The 20,538-nt window shown below is 41.8% G+C and overlaps 1 protein-coding gene and 1 long non-coding RNA gene across 3 annotated transcripts in view; one reads left to right on the top strand and one right to left on the bottom strand.

Moving 5' to 3' along the window:
* The window catches only part of LOC132658268 (uncharacterized), a 92,319-nt gene that overhangs the window by 34,800 nt on the left and 36,981 nt on the right, over window positions 1–20,538 (top strand). The window lies entirely within an intron of this gene.
* LOC132658270 (uncharacterized) overlaps window positions 1,719–20,538 on the bottom strand; it is a 21,958-nt gene continuing 3,138 nt past the window's right edge. Inside the window, exons 1-2 of the long non-coding RNA XR_009597655.1 lie at window positions 7,508–20,538; window positions 1,719–3,938 (exon numbers count right to left, since the gene is read on the bottom strand). The exon at window positions 7,508–20,538 is cut by the window's right edge and continues 3,138 nt beyond it. This is a non-coding gene — a long non-coding RNA (uncharacterized LOC132658270). The remainder of the gene's footprint in view (window positions 3,939–7,507) is intronic.

Raw genomic sequence — 20,538 nt, 5'->3', positions numbered from 1 at the left:
GTAGGTGTGTTGTGAGAATCAGCTGGGATATGACGGAGCTCGGATACTCAGCAGATACTCCCCATTTCTGTCCCCCACCACCTGGTAAAAGCCCTGTCCTCGGCCAGATTCACGACGAAAAGGAAGGAAAAAGCTGAATCACTCCATGCTACAACCTGAAGCCAGGCGACCCCATGGCATTCCAACAAGAATTGGTGACAGAGAATCCCTGGCAGTTTGCCCGGTAAAATAGGGGGCACCCAGTTAAACATGAATTTTAGGTAAATGACAAATAACTTTTTAGGTAGTACCAGTGCATCCCAGGGCTTCCCTGATAGTTCAGTTGGTAAAGAATCTGCCTGCAATGCAGGAGATCCCGATTCAATTCCTTGATGGGGAAGATCCGCTGGAGAAGGGATAGGCTATCCACTCCAGTATTCTGGCCTAGGGAATTCCATTACAGTCCATGGGGTTGCGAAGAGTTGGACACGACTGAGCAACTTTCACTTTCAGTGCATCCCATGCAACATTTGGGATACACGCTCAACAATTACTCATCTTTTACCTGAAATTCACATTGAACTGGCTGGCTGTATTTTTCTTTGCTCAACCTGGCAACCCCGTCTCATCTTTAAGGCTTTCCTCCGAGCTCCCTAACATTTTAATAAAGGCCATCTCTGAGCAGAACCTTCTGGGCACAACCTGATAAGAAAACTCAGCACTGGAAGATGTAGTGGGTGGTGTGGGAGGAGGGGAGGATGGCTGCAGGTGGAGATTCCCCCCTCCATTAGCTTTAACAAAAGAATTGGAAGCCACCTCTTGCCTTCCCGCCCCCCACCCCGACTCCAGGCCCCTCTGGAGGTGAAGGTGTGGCCACTGCCCCCTGTATGTGCACTGGCTGTACAACTTTTAAGTCACGTGAGGGATTAGAAGCCACAACCTTCCCTGTTAGGATTCGATGGTGTTGATTTTCCAATTTGGTATTAGAATGGTAAACGGGACTTCAGTCAATCTAACACAGGAGTTGGATCTTAAAGCATTTGCTTATTTCCACCCACCTTTGAAAGTGCTTAGCAGTTGAATTATTTAAAGCTGAAAGAGCTGAGGGAGTTAGGAAGGAGGGCTGTCTGCCCCAGGCAGAGCCAGGGGAGGGTGCTAAATGCGGTTATCAAGAGATCAAAGACCAAGGAGAGACTCCTTTGATCTGCTGCTTGTCAAAGTTGCAATTAGATCTTTGAGACTCTGCACTTGGCCCCCTCCCACACCGCCCCTTCCCCACCCTTTCTTGAGATTTCTTCTCTTCCCTGCGCCCCGCTGCCCCCGCCCCCACCTCGCCCCAACACCTGGAAGTGAGGCATGCCCCGGAGAACCAACACCCTGTGGCTGAGTGTGCCTTAGGCCACCAGAGGCATAATCTCTCCAGGAAAACCCCTTTTCGAAATACAGTTGCTTTCATTCATCATTTTTGAGGGGAAAAAAGGTCCAAGTGAAATCCCCCCGTTAGACCTGCAGATGCACGTCCCAGTGTGTGAGCTGATATGAATCACAACTGTGCTTTCAACGCTTTTCCTTTGATACAAACAGGAAAGGTACCAACTGACTGGGACTCACTTTGAGTTGCCTGGATTTTCCCAAGGTTTGGATGAGAGGGACAGGGCGGGGGAACCCGGGGAGGTCTGTCAGATCTGAGCAAAGGCTGCTGCCTATCCAAGCCATATTCTCTCTCAGATTTCTGTGACTTCATTTTAAAATTTTTTATTTTGTATTGGGGTAGAGTCGATTAACAATGTTGTGACAGTTTCAGGTGGACAGCAAAGGGACTCAGCCATACATATTCTCCCCCAAACTCCCCTCCCATCCAGGCTGCTACATAACGCTGAGCAGAGTTCCCTGTAGTCTACAGTGTGACTTTTATTTTCCAGATAACACAACCACATTTAAGAGCCCTGCTCTGCCTTCCCTTTACCCCGAAAAGCTGCTTATCAGGGTCCTTAAGATCTTATTCATGGCAGTCTTCTCGGCAGCCTCAGTCTCATTCTAAGAAGTTTTTTTATACAAGTTGTACGAATTGGAAAAGTACAAGAATAATGGGTACATTTCTGCGATGAGTCAAACACTTCATCCCTATCAGTCTGTGTGAGGTACAGGATGTCTGTGGTTTTAATGTTTGTGTCCTTAATGGACAAGATTTGATATGTGTGTTTCCTAATCCTGAGCTATTGAAATATTGATTTTCATCCTGACCTGGCCTCCTGGGCACAGAGCCAGTCTATCTGCATCTCTGCCCTCCACATTTAGCCTGTCTTCCTGCTGGCCTAGACTGGGAACACCAGGGTGAGATTAGATTTGTTGGGGGGCAGGGGGAGGAATGTAAAACCAGTGAAATAACTGTCTGGCCTCATTTCTGTTTGACAGAACGGGGCAGCTATTCTCGACATTCTTGGCTAATGTTATCATGTGTTTACCCTAAGAGCCTTTTGCCTTTTATTTTCCTTTTTGATTTTTTAAAATTTTATTTTATTGAAGTAGAGTTGATTGACAATAATGTCTTAATTTCTGCTGTACAGCAAAGGGATTCAGTTTTATATATATATATATGCTTTTCCATATTATTTTCTATTATGGCTTATTATGGTGACTTCCCTGGTGGCTCAGATGGTAAAGCGTCTGCCTACAATGCGGGAGACCTGGGTTCGATCCCTGGGTTGGGAAGATCTCCTGGAGAAGGAAAAGGCAACCCCCTCCAGTATTCTTGCCTGGAAAATCCCATGGACGGAGGAACCTGGTAGGCTACAGTCCATGAGGTCACGAAGAGTCGGACACAACTGAGTGACATTTACTTTACTTTACTCTAGGATATTGAATATAGTTCCTTCTACCATGTTATCCTATTTGATTTGGATATATAGAGGCTCTCAGTGAAAATAAAAGAAATCCAAGCTAAAGATCCATTTGAACATCTCAATAGGGTTGTCTAAAATATGTAAAATATTTTACAAGGAATTCCAGAGAAATGAATAATCTATACCATGTCAAAAGTATCTTCTGACATGAAAAATATTAGAAACTTTTCCATTTTTGTGTGCTCTTTGCATATCAATGGTTTGGAACCAAACTCACAACCTTGTGCTGGGCAGTGTCTGAGGGGCTATCAGTTCAGTTCAGTTGCTCAGTCATGTCTGACTCTTTGTGACTGCATGAACTGAAGCACGCCAGGCCTCCCTGTCCATCACCAACTCCTGGAGTCTACCCAAACCCATGTCCATTGAGTCGGTGATGCCATCCAACCATCTCATCCTCTGTCGTCCCCTTTTGCCCTCAGTCTTTCTCAGGATCAGGGTCTTTCCCAATGAATCAGTTCTTCGCATCAGATGGCCAGAGTATTGGAGTTTCACCTTCAGTATCAGTCCTTCCAATGAATATTCAGGACTGATCTCCTTTAGGATGGACTGATTGGATCTCCTTGCAGTCCAAGAGACTCTCAAGAGTCTTCCCCAACACCACAATTCAAAAGCATCAATTCTTCCGTGCTCAGCTTTCTTTCTAGTCCAACTCTCACATCCATACATGACCATTGGAAAAACCATAGCCTTGACTAGACGGACCTTTGTTGACAAAGTAATGTCTCTGCTTTTGAATATGCTGTCTAGGTTGGTCATAACTTTCCTTCCAAGGAGTAAGTATCTTTTAATTTCATGGCTGCAACTGCAGTGATTTTGGAGCCCCCAAAAATAAAGTCAGCCACTGTTTCCCCATCTATTTGCCATGAAATGATGGGACCGGATGCCATGATCTTAGTTTTCTGAATGTTGAGCTGTAAGCCAACTTTTTCACCCTCCTCTTTCACTTTCATCAAGAGGCTCTTTAGTTCTTCCTATTTGAACATGGCGAGTGGGGAATGTGTGTGCCAGGCAACCATTCATCCTCATCAGTTCAACCCCTTTGCACCATGACAACGCCTAGGAAATAGAAATAAAACAAAGGTGAACCCTGAGGAGATGAATAGGCCTTCACATAACACGTTTACTGTTTTCTTAAACCTTGTTGACCTCCTTCCTCCATTTCTGTTTCTCACACCATTTCTTCAGTGCACCGACATAGTCATTCACCTGGACAAGGCGGTGACTTCCTCCTGTGGGTCCCCTTGCTCAGCCTTCTGCCTTTCAGTATTCACCCTCCATACCATTGCCAGCCGAGGTTTTGAAGATACCCACTCATTTACAGTCCCCTGTGCTGTGCTATGCTTAGTCACTCGGTCACATCTGACTCTTTGCAACCCCATGGACTGTAACCCCCCAGGCTCCTCTGTCCACTGAGATTCTCCAGGTAAGAATACTGGAGTGGGTTGACATGCCCTTCTCCAGGGGATCTTCCCAACCTAGGGATCAAACCCAGGTCTCCCGCATTGCAGGCGGATTCTTTACCATCGGAGCCACCAGGAAAACCCGCAAATACTGGAGTGGGGTAGCCTATGCCTTCTGTAGGGGATCTTCCCGACCCAGAAATTGAGCCGGGGTCTCCTGCATTGCAGGTGGATTCTTTACCAGCTGTGCTACCAGGGAAGCCCCTACAATCCCCCAGAAGCCTTTTACTACCCAGAGCCCCATGGCCCTTTATTGACATAAACAGTTGTCCATCTCCATCCGCAAACTTGGCTTCCTTCCAGCTCCATCTTGAACTTTGCCTTCCAGAAATACCAAGATGCCATGTTTCGTGTTTGCCTTTGCACATGTAGTTAATTTTTCTTTGGAGATCCATTCCTTTCTTTTTTGCGTTTTGGAGACTTCACTCAAGAAGATCTCCAGGAATGCTTCCATATTTGCCATTTTTTTCCTCCTTTAACTTCCCTCCTTCGCAGTCAGTCCCTATATTTGCTTCCGTTGCTGTCCTCTCCACATTTACTGGTTTCCTTTGGCCCATTCATCTCCTTGACTACACAGTGAACTCTTTGAGAGTAGGAGCAGGCTTTGTTTACCTTTGTATCCATAGTGACTCACTCAGTGGAACAGAGAGAGTGCTCATGAGGGTTTTGGACTGAAATTTTAAGAGGATGATGAGAGTAGAAAAAGGAATAATAAAAGCAAAAGAAATGGGCATTGGTTACATTTTGATTGCAGTAACAACCCTTTGAGGAAGGATTATTACCTCCATTTTATTGATGAGGAAACTGAGGGTCATAGAGATTAAGCTTGGCCAAAGGTCCCAGACAGCAAGTGGAGGAGCCATAACCCAAGCATGGACATCTAGAATAGTTCTAAGAAATGATCAATAAAGATAAGTAAATATTTGTTGAACTGAACTGATTGATAAAATATCTACAAGCATCATTCTTGAGTGTGTTCATCATTAAATCATACACAGGAAGAGAATTTTTAAAGACCATCTGGTTTCTTTTGGTAGGATTTTGTCTTAGTACCAATTTGATGTAGTAAAATTAGGTAACACTCTCTGGGATTTAAAGAGTCCTTCATTAGTTCCTTCAGCAAGTATTTATCAAATACCTATTATGTGCTGGGCACTGTACTAACACATGGGAGTGTGATTTGGGGGAAGAAACCTTGCCCCAGTGATGCTTTTCTGGAAAATAATCTGTCTAAACAAACAAACAAAAAAAAAACCCTGTAATAACATGGAGTGAACTAACCAGTGGCTGAGATATTTTACCAACCAGACTCATATAAATCATGCATACTAGTAGACTGTGATCGCTGAAGCCAGGAGCACTGATGAATCACTAAGGACTTCTGGATCTTTGGGGGTTTGTTAGTTGGAACAGAAAGGACCGTAAGCAGCCAAAGAGCTTATTGAAAAGATTTGTTGGCTCAGAGAACCTGTAGGACAGCTGAAGGACCAGGCTCAGCAACTGGGCAGAATCAGAAGGAGGCGATGCATCAGATTATTGGCTAACATCCCTCTGCAGAACGGGCCAGTGGGGACACTGCTGCCGCCACCAATCTGCGGTCCACATGGCTGCTGGCCCTGAACTCGGATGGCTCTGATACCACTGCCTCCACTAGAAAAGGGTTACTCTGTGTCCCCACATCTTACTGTCATCAGTTTCTCTTCCTTATGGGGACTTAGAATTACTGAGCCCGGTGCACATTTAAGTCTGTGCCTTGGCTGGCAGGGATGCTGGGATCGTGGTGTCCACCTCTGCGGCTGCTAGAGAGGATCGGGGGCTCTGCCTCCCCAAAAGGCCTATATGCAGGGGCGTTCTCCAAACACAGGCAGGGCATCTAAATAGAAAAACAGTATCCGCTATGGTCACTAAGGTGGACTTTTTAAAATCTCAGTGATGGCTACATTGTGCAGTATCAGTTCAGTTCAGTTCAGTCGTTCAGTCCAACTCTTGGCAACCCCATGGACTGCAGCACGCCAGGCCTCCCTGTCCATCACCAGCTCCCGGAGTTTACTCAAACTCATGTCCATTGAGTCGGTGATGCCATCCAATCATCTCATCCTCTGTCACCCTCTTCTGCTCTCACCCTCAATCTTTCCCAGCATCAGGGTCTTTTCAAATGAGTCAGTTCTTTGCAATATTGTGCAGTATGTAAATGAATAAATACATTTGTTAACACTACTAATTAAGTTCCTGAACTATCTCAGGTAATTAATTGCAGTGTTTTATAGAAATAATGGTCAAAGCTTTGTCACATGCCTTTCTTTCTGGAAATAATAAAAGTGAAACTGTAACAGTTTGTGACCACATCTTTTTCCTCCCTCCCTCTCCTCCTTCCTTCCTTTTCTCCCTCTCTCCTACCCTCCTTCTGTAAACATTTATCAAATCTCTACTATATTCCAGGCACCGTTCTTGCTGCTAGAAAATCAAAGATAAAAGATAAATAAGACATGCTTTTTACCGTCAAGTTGTCCCTAACGTCATGGAGGAGAGTCAGACATGGAACAAATTTTGACTCCACCATGTTAGAGGCACTTGGATAGAAATTGAAAAAGGATTCAGTCAGGACATGAAAAGTTGTATGTTCATCTTTACCCCATGGAATTGAAAGGTTGGAGCTTCCCTGGTGGCTCAGCAGTAAAGAATCTGCCTGCAGGCAAGAGATGTGGGTTTGATCCCTGGGTCAGGAAGATCTCTTGGAGGAGGGAATGGCAACCCATGCCACTATTCTTGGAATTCTCTGGAGAATTCCATGGACAGAGGAGCCTGGTGGGCTACAGTCCATAGTGTCACAAAGAGTCAGACACGACTAAAACAACTTAGCGTGCACGTACATCAAGAGGGTAGGACAAGCTTTGTAGACAAGGTGGTATTCGAAATGAGTCTTCAAGGATGTAAGTGGTCACCCGGAGACATGACAGACGAACATTTCCAACTGGCAGGGTAGGGGGAACTCATGATGAAAGAAGAAGGCATGAAAAATTGCTGACTAATCAGAGTAACTCTGAGCTCTTGAAACAGCTGGAACGTAGTGTTTGGGGAGATGCCTGATGGACTGTATGATGTAAGACCTGGATGAAATAAAATGATGAAAGCCGCTCATTGCATGCAAACGGGTTTGGAGCTTACCTTGATGACCCATGGAACCACTAAAAGAATAACATGATCCGATTTATATTTTCAAAATATCACTCAGATGACAGTGAGGAAGAAGGTCTAGAATAAGATGAAAAACCAAGAGGCCAATTAGTAAATTATTTTAAATTTCCTAGTTAAAAGGAAAAGGTAAAACAGGTAAAAGATGGCAAGATCGTGTAGTACTGCCATCACAGTGGGAATGGAAAAGAGGGTAGAAAATAATTTTTTAGGAGCTGCAGTCTGTAGGACTGTATGGCTGAGGAGAAGACTGGGGTGCCCTTCCTCAAATAGAGACCTTGGGAGGAGGAACAGGATTTGTTTGGGGGCACCGGTGCTGGTTGGGTGGAGACTGAGATGACTCTCTATGCCATAACCATGTTGATCATCTAGACGGAGATGTTGTATTGGTGGCTGCATATAAAGGACAAGAGCTCAGGAGAGATCTGGGATAGGGGTCAAAAATAAGAGTTTTGTCTACATAATTACCTTACTAAGAAATCTCTAGGCTCCCCTAGTTACTAGAGGAAAGCTGATAACATATATTCCCAAAGCATGAAACTGGAAAATTCAGGCTTAGTCAAAATTCCAAAGTAGGAGCTGAAGTTTGCAGCCTCCTAAATCTCAGAGTATTTAAAGCAAATAATATTGAATTTAGAAATGCGTTTTTGACAATGGAAAAGACACTGGGCTGGCAGTCGCATCTGTGTCTTCTGTAGAAACTCTACCCATTACTTGCTTTGTAAATTACTCTGAACTTAATTACATCTTCTCTGCAAAATGAGAACTGATTGATTTCTATAGTCTTTTTTTTTTTTTTTTTTTTGGTTCTTGTTGCTGTTCAATTGCTAAGTCGTGTCCAACTCTTTGTGGTCCCATGAACCGCAGCACGTCAGGCCTCCCTCTCCCTCATCATCTCCTGTTCACCCAAGTTCAAGTCTGTGAACTTGCTTGGTTCTAAATTAGCCAAAATAATTAGAGTCCCACCTTGGATACATATGAAGCCACATCCTTTTGATTCTTAAGTTAGGTCTAGCTTAAGCCTCCAGAGATTGACGGGATATCCAATGTCTCTAAGTTATCAAGACTCCTGAGTTGTGGGAATAAACACCTCTTGGAGACAGACCTGCCCTATACACGAGGTGGCCCACCTCGTGGCTGCGTTTGCTCCATCACTGCCTTCCTGTGGACCCACATAGTCACAGCTCAGTGCTCCAGCCTCTCCTGTGAGATGCCATTGCTATCCCAGGTCTCCTTGCCTAGAGCATGATAATCACTCTCTCAAGGTCCATAGCTCTTGGTTTACATTTCCTTGCTTGGCTGTTTCCCACCATACCCACATTGTCCCTCCTACACCAGAACCACCTCTCCATCACACTGTTCTTATGGAGCTGGGCTTATGATTCCAGGCTTGCTCTCTGCCATCATGCTGAGACCCCCTTTGGGGACCCTTGGTGTCTTTTTCCCCCCAGGAAGCCCTTAGATAGTCTACTCTAATGCACCAGAGACTGATTTGTTGATACCTATTTACTTTACATTAAAACGATTCTCCCCAAAGCCAGGGACACCTCCAAGAGGACTTGCCATCTCTAGGACAGAGAAGTGGCTTACAAATTTCAAATAACTGCCTGCTGTCATTTTTTTTTTTAAGCAATTCTAATTGACCAGACACCTATTTAACATTATATATCTCTATAAACAATGAACAACAGAAAGAGAAGAGGAAACACAAAAGGAGGGACCTGGAGAAAACTCTGGCGAGTAAAACTTTTGTAGTCAGCATCCCATTAAGCAGATACAGTCCCTGTTTAGAAATCATTTTGTTAGAATCCAGTTTTTCAGCTGAGGCTATAGGAAATTCTTGTGGCGTGTGGGAAGGAGGGTGTCCATCATCACGACAGAAAGGATAGTTCGTGCACACCACCCACCCAGCGATCAGCTCTCTGCACACGGTGGCCACATGTTGAGAGCTGCCCTTGCTGCTTCTCCCAACTTAGGAAAGTGAGGGCCGACCACAGACTGCCTGGGGGTGGGGGCGAGGCTGGGGTGAAAATGTCCACCCCACAGCATCACAGAAGAGCCAGCAAGTGGGAGGGTCTCTGAGACTGCTGAATAATTTTCAAAGAGAAAGGGCAGTTTTTGTAAGGCAGCGTGGGGAAAGCAAGCTGCACTGATGTGTAAGGAGGCAAAACATTCTAGAAAAACATCACCATTTCTTGCACAATCAACCACTGAGTATGTGTCATCAAACACGAGATGATCCTTACCTGGCAATAACACAGCTGAAATAGAACATTTAAGTAATTTCTCATTTTGACTGAGTTCAACATGGTCTTTAAGCGTCCCGTAACAAGAATACTGACACAATAGTCTAAAGTACAGGAACATTTTATTTTCTTCACCATCAGATGAAAATGTTGTGGGTACAGAGGCAGAGAAGAAGCTCATACTGGGTTTTCCTTTGCCTTAAATTTAAACAGCTTTTCTATTTATTTTTTTTTTAACAGTAACTGTACTGTCCTAGTAAACTTTTTGAGATGAAATGAAGAATGTGGGTTTCATCGGGAAATCTACGTTCACCTTAAAGAGGAGACACAATAGCCTCAACTTTATTGTTTTCTGAAGATGAGCTCTTTGGGAATCAGAAGCCTGTTTTTGCTTTGTACTCATTGCATGTGTCAGGAAAACGTGAAGACAAAGCCCAGCGGGTTGACTTCAGCCACGACAGCCCGATGTACTGAGCATGAAATATGCAATGTGTGTAATTGCTGGACCCTAATCCCATCTAATGAAAACCCAGGACGGTGACTTGCTGATCCTTGGTTTCATAATTAGAAGTTTTGCAGGAACAGACCAAGTCAAGAGAAGAGGTGCACTTTTATAACTAGTGGTTGCTATAATTAAAGTTATTAGTTAAGGAAGGGCTGTTACTCGGGGCAAAACAATCAGAAGGAAGTTTAAGCAATTAAGTCAAATTCACTGTGGTTGTGAGGGTTTGGTTTCTTGTCCCCCTTTCTTTCTGGAAAACAAAACAACCTCAGGCAAGGGTTCTGTACTTCTCAAAGAGCATCTTGACTCTGCAGTGGCTGGAGGGCAAACAATGAACAGTGAACTGCGCTGTTGATTCCATCAGCAGGTTAATTAAGAAAGCTGTTAGTGATGATTAAAAAAAAAAAAGCCAGCACATTTTCAGTTCATATTGACAAAATCCATGATCTAGGCAGAACCGATGTTTGTTCAATACTAGGAAGACATGCTAGAGGCATTTAGAGGGAAGGACTGACACAGAAAGCTGAAGGTCCAGTTTGGGATTCCCTTATTAATAGTGTTAGTAGAACTAATCGTGAGAAATTCCACGTGCTTTTTCCTCTCATATAAATTATGTAAGCAGAACTGGCGAGGCCCTCAGACTCATTCTGAAAAATGTCGTCATAAAGGGGCTCTGGTTTGGGAGACTGGGTTCTGGTCCAAGCTCTGAAAATAACGTGTTACGAGTTTGGGGACAGTGGGTTTGACTCTGCATTTCCACTTCTAAACTTCAAGACAGTCCAGTCTCAGGAGCGCAGAAAACCCACCTTCCCCACGTAGCATCTTCCACTGGGGGAGTCTGTTCCCAGCTCTGGTACAGGCTGGTAGGAATGCATTGCCCAGAGGGCAGTGGCACAGAGTGGCACCTCCTCCTGCAGGATGAATCACTGCACCTGCTGCCTGGGCAGAGACTGATGAGGAATTTGAGAGGAGACCGTATGGGGGCTTGTCCTATGTTTGCAAACCCTGAAGTCAGACCTTAATCAGGAAAAGGCTCCCTGTTCCCTAGTTAAGCTTCTATTTCATTGACCTCAATGTTGGCTAGTCTATTTCTCTTTCCATGACCTATGCGTGTGTCTATGTGTCCGTGTGTGTTAGTCCCTGACTCATGTCCAACTCTTTGCAAGTCCATGGACTGTAGGCCACCAACTCCTCTGTCTATTGGACTTTGCAGGCAAGAATACTGGAGTGGGGTGCCATTTTCTCCTCCAGGGGAATCTTCCCAATCCAGGAATCAAACTCAGGTCTCCTGCATTGCAGGCAGATTCTTTACCATCTAAGCCACAGGAAAGCCCATTCCATGACCATGAGTCATTTCCAGTCCCCCAGAATTTGTCCCCTTCCTTGGAAACACCACAACCCGTTTCCTCACGTGGCTGACAAGCTTGAGGTGTCTATGGGATTGCTTAAGGATCATGGAAAGGCGATAAAAGGGAGTAAAAGGCCTTGTCCTAGACCTGGCGTTGACTTTCCCTCCCTGCCCCTTTTCTCCTTTAGAGAGGCCACCACTGGTGATGCCCAGTTGGCTCAGGGCAAGGAGCCACCACAGAAAAAGGTAGGGAGAAGGGACCTCTCTCAGGAGGCTCAGGATGTAGGGGCTGTAACTGAGAAACCTCTGGCTGAAAATAAGAAAGTCAGGGGTGCTCAAAATGTTGTTTTGACACAGTGACTCACCACCTCAGAGATGAGTTCACAGCATCATTCCCTGAAGCCTTTTCTGTCTGTCAACACTTGAGCATCTTTAGAGACTTAAGCTCCAAATTTAATCCTGTGACATTCTGCACCCTTTAAAAGTCTGGTGGTAAGAGATACAAATATTAACTCCCCAAAGTGAGTTCAGAGATATGATTGAGAAATTAAAATACACTTAATCTCACTTGCTCTGGTTTATAGGAGCAAGGATATTGCGTATTTAGACAAAGTTGGCTAGATGGCATATTGAAAAACCCAAATGAAAATGAGAAGGACAGAGACCTTATAAGTTACATGGAAGAATCACAGAACATCCCTGGGAAGGTCATAATAGCAAGAGTCTTAAAAGAAATAGCAATAGAAGACCTTAATTAGCAAGGTCTTAGCAAGGGGCAATTGGAATTGGAATGAATAGAGTTGGAATAATTGAGCTCTGAAAATATACAGGGAGATGGAAACTCAACTCAGGGAACTAAATACACCATAAATTAGATAAACGCAGAATCTCAAAACCAGAATCTATGCCAGAGGCACAGACAGGAAATTGTTTGCTTTTAAAGGGTGACAGTTGGCGTAGCGTGGGACTTACTGTTTATGTACCTTGGTTCCATCCTATTTGCACCTACGCTTTGCTTCATATGATAGAAAAGCTTAACTTGTAAGGTTGCATTGGCCAAATGCCAGGCAGAAAGACTGAGGAAGGGGTGCCACTAAAAACAAAAATTTCACATTGAAATTTGCTAGTGAAAATTTTACTTTTATTTATTTAAAGTAGTTATGGGACTTTCAGGTACACATGCATTTTCTCTACTTTCTCTCTTTCTTTCTTATCAGTTCAGTTCAGTCGCTCAGTCATGTCTGACTATTTGCGACCCCATGAATCGCAGCACGCCAGGCCTCCCTGTCCATCACCAACTCCCAGAGTCCACTCAAACTCACGTCCATTGAGTCAGTGATGCCATCCAGCCATCTCATCCTCTGTCGTCCCCTTCTCCTGCCCTCAATCTTTCCCAGCATCAGGGTCTTTTCGAATGAGTCAGCTCTCCACATCAGGTGGCCAAAATATTGGAGTTTCAGCTTCAACATCTGTCCTTCCAATGAAAACCCAGGACTGATCTCCTTCAGAATGGACTGGTTGGATCTCCTTGCAGTCCAAGGGACTCTCAAGAGTCTTCTCCAACACCACAGTTCAAATGCATCAATTCTTTGGCACTCAGCTTTCTTCACAGTCCAACTCTCACATTCATACATGACCACTGGAAAAACCATAGCCTTGACTAGACGGACCTTTGTTGACAATGTCTCTGTTTTTTAATATGCTATCTAGGTTGGTCATAACTTTCCTTCCAAGGAGTAAGTGTCTTTTAATTTTGTGACTGCAAACAACATCTGCAGTGATTTTGGAGCCCTCCAAAATAGTCAGCCACTGTTTCCAATGTTTCCCCATCTATTTCCCATAAAGTGATGGGACCAGATGCCATGATCTTCGTTTTCTGAATGTTGAGCTTTAAGCCAACATTTTCACTCTCCTCTTTCACTTTCATCAAGAGGCTTTTTAGTTCCTCTTCATTTTCTGCCATAAGGGTGGTGTCATCTGCATATCTGAGGTTATTGATATTTTTCCCAGCAATCTTGATTCCAGATTGTGCTTCCTCCAGCCCAGTATTTCTCATGATGTACTCTGCATATAAGTTAAATAAGCAGGGTGACAATATACAGCCTTGACATACTCCTTTTCCTATTTGGAACCAGTCTGTTGTTCCATGTCCAGTTCTAACTGTTGCTTCCTGACCTGCATATAGGTTTCTCAAGAGGCAGGTCACGTGGTCTGGTGTTCCCATCTCTTTCAGAAGTTTCCACAGTTTATTGTGGTCCACACAGTCAAAGCCCTTGGCATAGTCAATAAAGCAGAAATAGATGTTTTTCTGGAACTCTCTTGCTTTTTCAATGATCCAGCAGATGTTGGCAGTTTGGTCTCTGGTTCCTCTGCCTTTTCTAAAACCAGCTTGAACATCTGGAAGTTCACGGTTCACATATTGCTGAAGCCTGGCTTGGAGAATTTTAAGCATCACTTTACTAGCGTGTGAGATGAGTGCAATTGTGCGGTAGTTTGAGCATTCTTTGGCATTGCCTTTCTTTGCGATTGGAATGAAAACTGACCTTTTCTAGTCCTATGGTCACTGCTGAGTGTCCCAAATTTGCTGGCATATTGAGTGCAGCACTTTAACAGCTGATCTTTTAGAATTTGAAATAACTCAACTGTAATTCCATCACCTCTACTAGCTTTGTTTGTAGTGATGCTTCCTAAGGCCCACTTGACTTCACATTCCAGGATGACTGGCTCTAGGTGAGTGATCACAGTGATCACACCATCGTGATTATCTAGGTTGTGAAGATCTTCTTATACAGTTTTCTGTGTATTCTTGCCACCTCTTCTTAATATCTTCTGCTTCTGTTAGGTCCATACCATTTCTGTCCTTTATTGAGCCCATCTTTGCATGAAATGTTCACTTGGCATCTCTAATTTTCTTGACGAGATCTCTAGTCTTTCCCATTCTGTTGTTTTCCTCTATTTCTTTGCGTTGATTGCTAAGGAAGGCTTTCTTATCTCGCCTTGCTATTCTTTGGAACTCTATTCTTTGGAACCCATTCAAATGGGTATATCTTTCCTTTTCTCCTTGCTTTTCTCTTCCCTTCTTTTCACAGCTATTTGTAAGGCCTCCCCAGACAGCCATTTTGCTTTTTTGCATTTCTTTTTTTGGGGATGGTCTTGATTCCTTTCTCCTGTACAAAGTCACGAACCTCTGTCCATAGGTAATCAGGCACTCTGTCTATCAGATCTAGTCCCTTAAATCTATTTCTCACTTCCACTGTATAGTCATAAGGGATTTGATCAGGTCATACCTGAATGGTCTAGTGGTTTTCTCCACTTTCTTCTTTCTTGTAAGTCTCTAAATATCATGTTCTGATTATATTATTTCCCTGCTCAACATCTATAAGTCTCTTCATTTCTGTGGAATTAAGTCCAGCTCTCTCAGCCTAGCCCTTGTACAAGTTCTTCATTATCCAGAATGAAGAACATTATACTGTTAACCTACAGTATACAGCAGACCTGTGCTCCTTCATAGAGGGATGTGACAGGTGCTGGTCCCCATAGTGGGTGTTAGTGGTTTGCATTTGGCACTCACTTCTTTTCCTCCTTCCTTTATCCTGGCAACCCACTCCAGTATTCTTTCCTGGAGAATCCCATGGACAGAGGAGCCTGGTGGGCTAGAGTCCATAGGGCCGCACAGAGTCAGACACGAATGAAGTGACTTTGCAGGCATCCTAAGATAACCCTTATTTTTCTCAGATCTCCATTTATACTCTACTTGGAAATGTGTCTCAGAGTAAAAGGGAGGCCTGATTGGTCTAACAATAATCCAAATCTTCTTGTCAATGATTGGTTTAGAAATGTGCTAATTACACAGTTCTGGCCAATGAGATGTGAGAAGTGTGTCAGAGGCCTCGGGAACTTTTCTTGCTGTTGAGAGAGGCTTAGAAAGAAGTGAGGTCTGCGTTTGGATGCTGCGTGTGACTGGGTTTCCTGAAAGTAAGCCAGCCCCAAGGATGGAAGAGCAGAGAGAATCTAGGTCCTTACTGGCATCCCCAAGCTGCTGAAGCAACTACTAACTTTCCAGTCTGCCCTGCCTCTGGACACCCTGTGATATTGATATGATACTATTTTGTAGTTTAAATCTGGGTCAGCCTTTCAGCTACTTGCAGCCAAAAACACTGCACCCAATGTTGTTCCCTTTTTATTTACTGCTTCGACCTCACTCCAGTATGAATCTTCACCAGTTCAGGGTTCCCAGCCAGATATATCTGTGCTTCTCTATAAATGCCACCCCCCAACACCCTCCCTCCTTCCCTCTCCCCAGCTTCTGAAATCCTCACCATTAAAAAGCTTTTGAAAACATCCTTACCATTAAGAACTCTTTCCTCATAATCCACTCTCTCCTCCCAGCAAGTTTTCCCTCCTTTGAATTCCTAAACCCTTTCCTTACATCTCTTCTGGCATTTTTCCTATTCAGGCATTATAGTTATTTCTGTGAACATCAGGTCTTTTTCTCATTGGAAAGTGCTGGGCTGTGTCATTTATAGTTTTGTATTCACCTCCTACCTACAGTAGAGTCTGTGTTTAAAATAAAGCCCAAGAAATTTGTTGATGGAATCAGATATTACTAGACTGATTGACCACCCAGCCTCTGAGGACTCAGTGGACACTAATCAGTATACTAATGAAGTAAGAACACTGATGACGCAGGTGATTCTCTAAAATGTCACCTCCATGTGAAACATGTATGAAAATGAAATGTTTGAAGAATCTGGCCTCTCTAGTAAATCAAGTTGAGTGAAATTTAGTGGTGACAACTGAATGACATTGTAAACAATAGGATCAGTTCATTAAGAAAGCTCTTTGCATTTAAAATGCAAGAGTAAATTGCCCAAAGAGCTTGGCTCTGGTTTTTCAGTTGAGTGGAACAGTCAGATGCCCAGATTTCAAGAGCAAAATTGGAACAAAACATAGTGTAGAAATTATGCTCCCAATTTATCTGATGAAATAATTGGCTCGTAGGACTTACAATACTGTGACAAATCTAACAAATTAGGAAACTGACATCTTGGTTTGAGATGAAGGCTATATATCATACTGGTAAGTGGCAATAGAATATTGACTTCATTCAGAAATCATGGGTCCCATTTATGTTCACCTTGTGATAATTTGTTGATCCACCACTCATGATTTCTACACTTTTCTGTCAAGGTATTTTGTTTCCATGAAATGATGAACATAATATACTGTTCTTTCATGAATACAACATATTTTAAATAAGGATATTAATGTTAATATTTTCTGTTCTATGCATTTCCTGTTTTTTCAGGGAATTTTTTGTTCTTATGTTTTGATCAAATCTTCAAATGTCTGGCAACCCTTGGTTGTTCACATGCATTCCAGACTATGGCAATAAAAATTGTGTTTAGAAGCTCAAAAAGAAGGAAAGAAATCATGGGTCAATAACCTTGCCTTTCTTTTTTCATGGGATCTTTTAAAACAATGACATTATTTGTTGATTTCTGACCCAAGTCTGACTGTAAAGATACAACTAAGATTGCAGACACATTTTAACTTCATCATAATTTTTAATTAATTTGAAATCTTTTATGCATACAGGAAAACATAGAAGCTAATGTTACAGACACCCCGTATACCCAGCATCCTTATATAACATGATCATATTAGGCTGCATTTGCAATATTTATTTTATATTTTAGATCTCATCCTTTTTGTGATGCACAGGATAAATTTCTACTCCGATTTTGAATTCACAAATCATTATGATTTTCTTGAGTTTTATTTTTAATTTAGGCAAAATTTACAGAGTAAAATGCGTAGTAAATAAGTGTAAGTCCAGTGATTTTTGACAGACCTACACACCTGTGTAAAACATCCCAGTGTAGATGTACATTTTCATCACTCTAGAAACCTTGCTTGTGCTGTGTTGCAGTCAGTTCCTCTTAAGAAGCAAATCCTGTTCTATCACAGTAGATTACTTTTGCCTGTTCTTAAATGCCATGTAAATGAAATCATATGGGATATATATTCTTTTGTGTGTCTGACTTCTTTAGCATGACAAAAAGGATTTAAGATTTACCCGTGTTGTTACCTGTTTTCATTTTCCTCTTTAGATTGCTTAGTAATTTTCAATCATATGAATATACTATAATTACCTTATCCATTCTCTTCCTAATGGACTTTAGGGTAAGCTTGGGATTATGAATAAAGTTGCAGTGAACATTTTTGTGCATGTCTTTTGGTAGATATGTGTTTTAATTTTCTTGAGTTAAATACTTAGAATGGAATTGCTGAGTCGTGGGGAGGTACATTTTTAATTTTATAAGAAGCCAAGAAACTTTTTGTGTAGGGGTTGTACAATTTTATATACCCAACAATGGTATGAGAGTGTGAATCACTGCACATTCTTGCCAGCATTTGACGGTTGTTAGTCTTTTTAACTATTATTTTTTTAGTGGAATGAGTGGCTTCTCATTGTGGTTTTAATTTGCATTTCTTTGTTGACTAGGAAAATTGAGCACTCCGTGTTTTCTTTTTATCATACTAATATACTTTTGGTGAAGTATCTATTTAAGCATTTTGCCCATTTGAAAATAAATTTCCTTTTTAAAAACATTGATTTGTAGTGGATTTATGTATTTTGGATTCAAGTCCCTTGATATATAATTATATATATATATATGATTTTTCTCTTGTGACTTCCTTTTGTATTTCCTTAATGATATCTTTTGATTGGTAGAAATTTTTATTTCTCTTTTCCTACTTTTTTGGAGTTAGTTAAATATTTTTTAGTGTTCTGTTTCCTCTATTGACTTTTTAAAAATAGTTTTTTTAAGGCATAGTTGACATACAATAAATGGTATATATTTAAAGTGTACAATTTTATAGGTTTTGTCATATGTATACACCTGCAAAACCATTCCCATAACCAAGATAATAAACATATCCATCACTCCTGACATATTTCTTCAGTGCTCCTTCTGTAATCTTTTTCCCCATCTCTTCTCCTCCCCATTTTTAAAAATACCTTTGTAGTAACTACAGATATGCTTTCTGTTACTATAGATTAGTTTGCATTTTTTAGAACTGTATAAAAATGGAATCATGCTCTGTGTACTCTTTTTTTGTCTGGCTTTTCCAGTAGCATAATGAATTTTGGTTCATCCTTATACTTAAAAGTGAAAATCAGTTGTGTCCAACTCTTTGGGACCCCATGGACTATACAGTCCATGGAATTCTCCAGGCCAGAATACTGGAGTGGGTAGCCTTTCCCTTCCCCAGGGGATCTTCCCAACCCAGGGATCAAACCCAGGTCTCCCACATTACAGGCAGACTCTTTACCAGCTGCGCCACAAGGGAAGCCCTTCTTATATTTGAGTGTGTCAATTCATTACTTTCTATTACAGGGAAGTATTCCACTTGTATTCATTCATCTACTTATGAACAGGTGGACTGTGTTCACTTTGGGGCTATTAAAGATAAAATTTCTATAATCATTTGCATGCAAATCTTAGTTTTGGCACATGCTTTCTGTTCTCTTGAGTTAATCTCTGGTAGGAGAATGGCTGGATCCTATGATAGGTTTAACATTTTAAGAAACTGTCAAGCTGTTTTCCCATGGTTGCAGTATTTTATATCCCCATTCTCAGTGTAGGAATGTTCAGGTACTCTACATATTCATCCACACTGATACAATTTTAGACATTCTAATAGATGCTATGGCATCTCACTGTGATTTTAATTTGCATTTCCCTAATGACTGAGATTGAACATTTTTTTAAAAATCTGCTTATTTTCTTTGACCAAATATGTATTCAAATGTTTTGACCATTTTAAAAAATTTGGTTGTTGTCTTCTTATTATTGAATTTTGAGAATTCTTTATATTTTCTGGATACAAGTTTTTTTTATCAGAGATGATTTGCACATATTTACCCTCATTTGTATCTGGTATTTTCATCCTCTTCATTTTCTTATCATAAGTGGCAGGAGTTTCTATTTCTGATTAAATCCAAATTATCAATTTGTTCTTTTATGGATCTTGCTTTTGTTGTCATTTATCTAAGAAATCTTTGCCTTACCCAGGGTCACAGAGACTTTCTCCTATGTATTCTTCTATAAAGTTTAAAGTTTTGGTTTTATATTTAAATCTGTGATCCACTTTGAGTTAATTTTTGTATTGATAGAAGTTTGCTTTTTGCATGTGGATATCCAATTGTGGGGCTTCCCTGGTGGCTCAGACAGTAAAAGAATCTGCCCACAATGGGGAGACCCAGGTTCACTCCCTGGATTGGGAAGATGCCCTGGAGAAGGAAATGGCAACCCACTCCAGTATTCTTGCCTGGAGAATTCCATGGACAGAGGAACCTGGCGGGCAATAGTCCATGGGTTGCAAAGAGCTGGACATGACTGAGCAACTAATGCTCACACATCCGATTGTGATGCAACGTTTGTTGAATGTCGGTTGACTTTATAGGTATTCCTCTTTGTATTTTTTTAAAAACTATTGCCCTAGGGAGTTTATTGTACATTCTTAGTTTGTCATAGTCCACTTAAAGTAATATTGTACCACTCCATGTAAAATATGAGACTCTTGCAGTAGTATAATTCCATATGCTACTACTCCTTTCTTTATGAATTATCATACATTTGCTTCTATTTATGTCGTAAAAATCACACCAAAATGTTACTATAGTTAATTTAAATGGTCAATTTTGCTTTAAAGAAATTTTAAAAAATAAGGAAGGCAGGTTTTTAAAAAGGTATCCACATATTTACTAAGAGCGGTATTGATTTCTCTTTGTATAATTAAAGTTCCATCTGTTATCATTTCTCTTCAGTCTGAAGAACATCCTTTAGCATTTCTTGAGGTGAGGATCTGCTAGTAATGCATTCTCTCAACTCTCTTT

Source organism: Ovis aries, chromosome 20 (assembly GCF_016772045.2).
Source record: "Ovis aries strain OAR_USU_Benz2616 breed Rambouillet chromosome 20, ARS-UI_Ramb_v3.0, whole genome shotgun sequence".
Lineage (NCBI taxonomy): Eukaryota > Metazoa > Chordata > Mammalia > Artiodactyla > Bovidae > Ovis > Ovis aries.
Note: the sequence above shows the minus strand (reverse complement) of the source record. Positions and strands in the feature narration are given on the sequence as shown.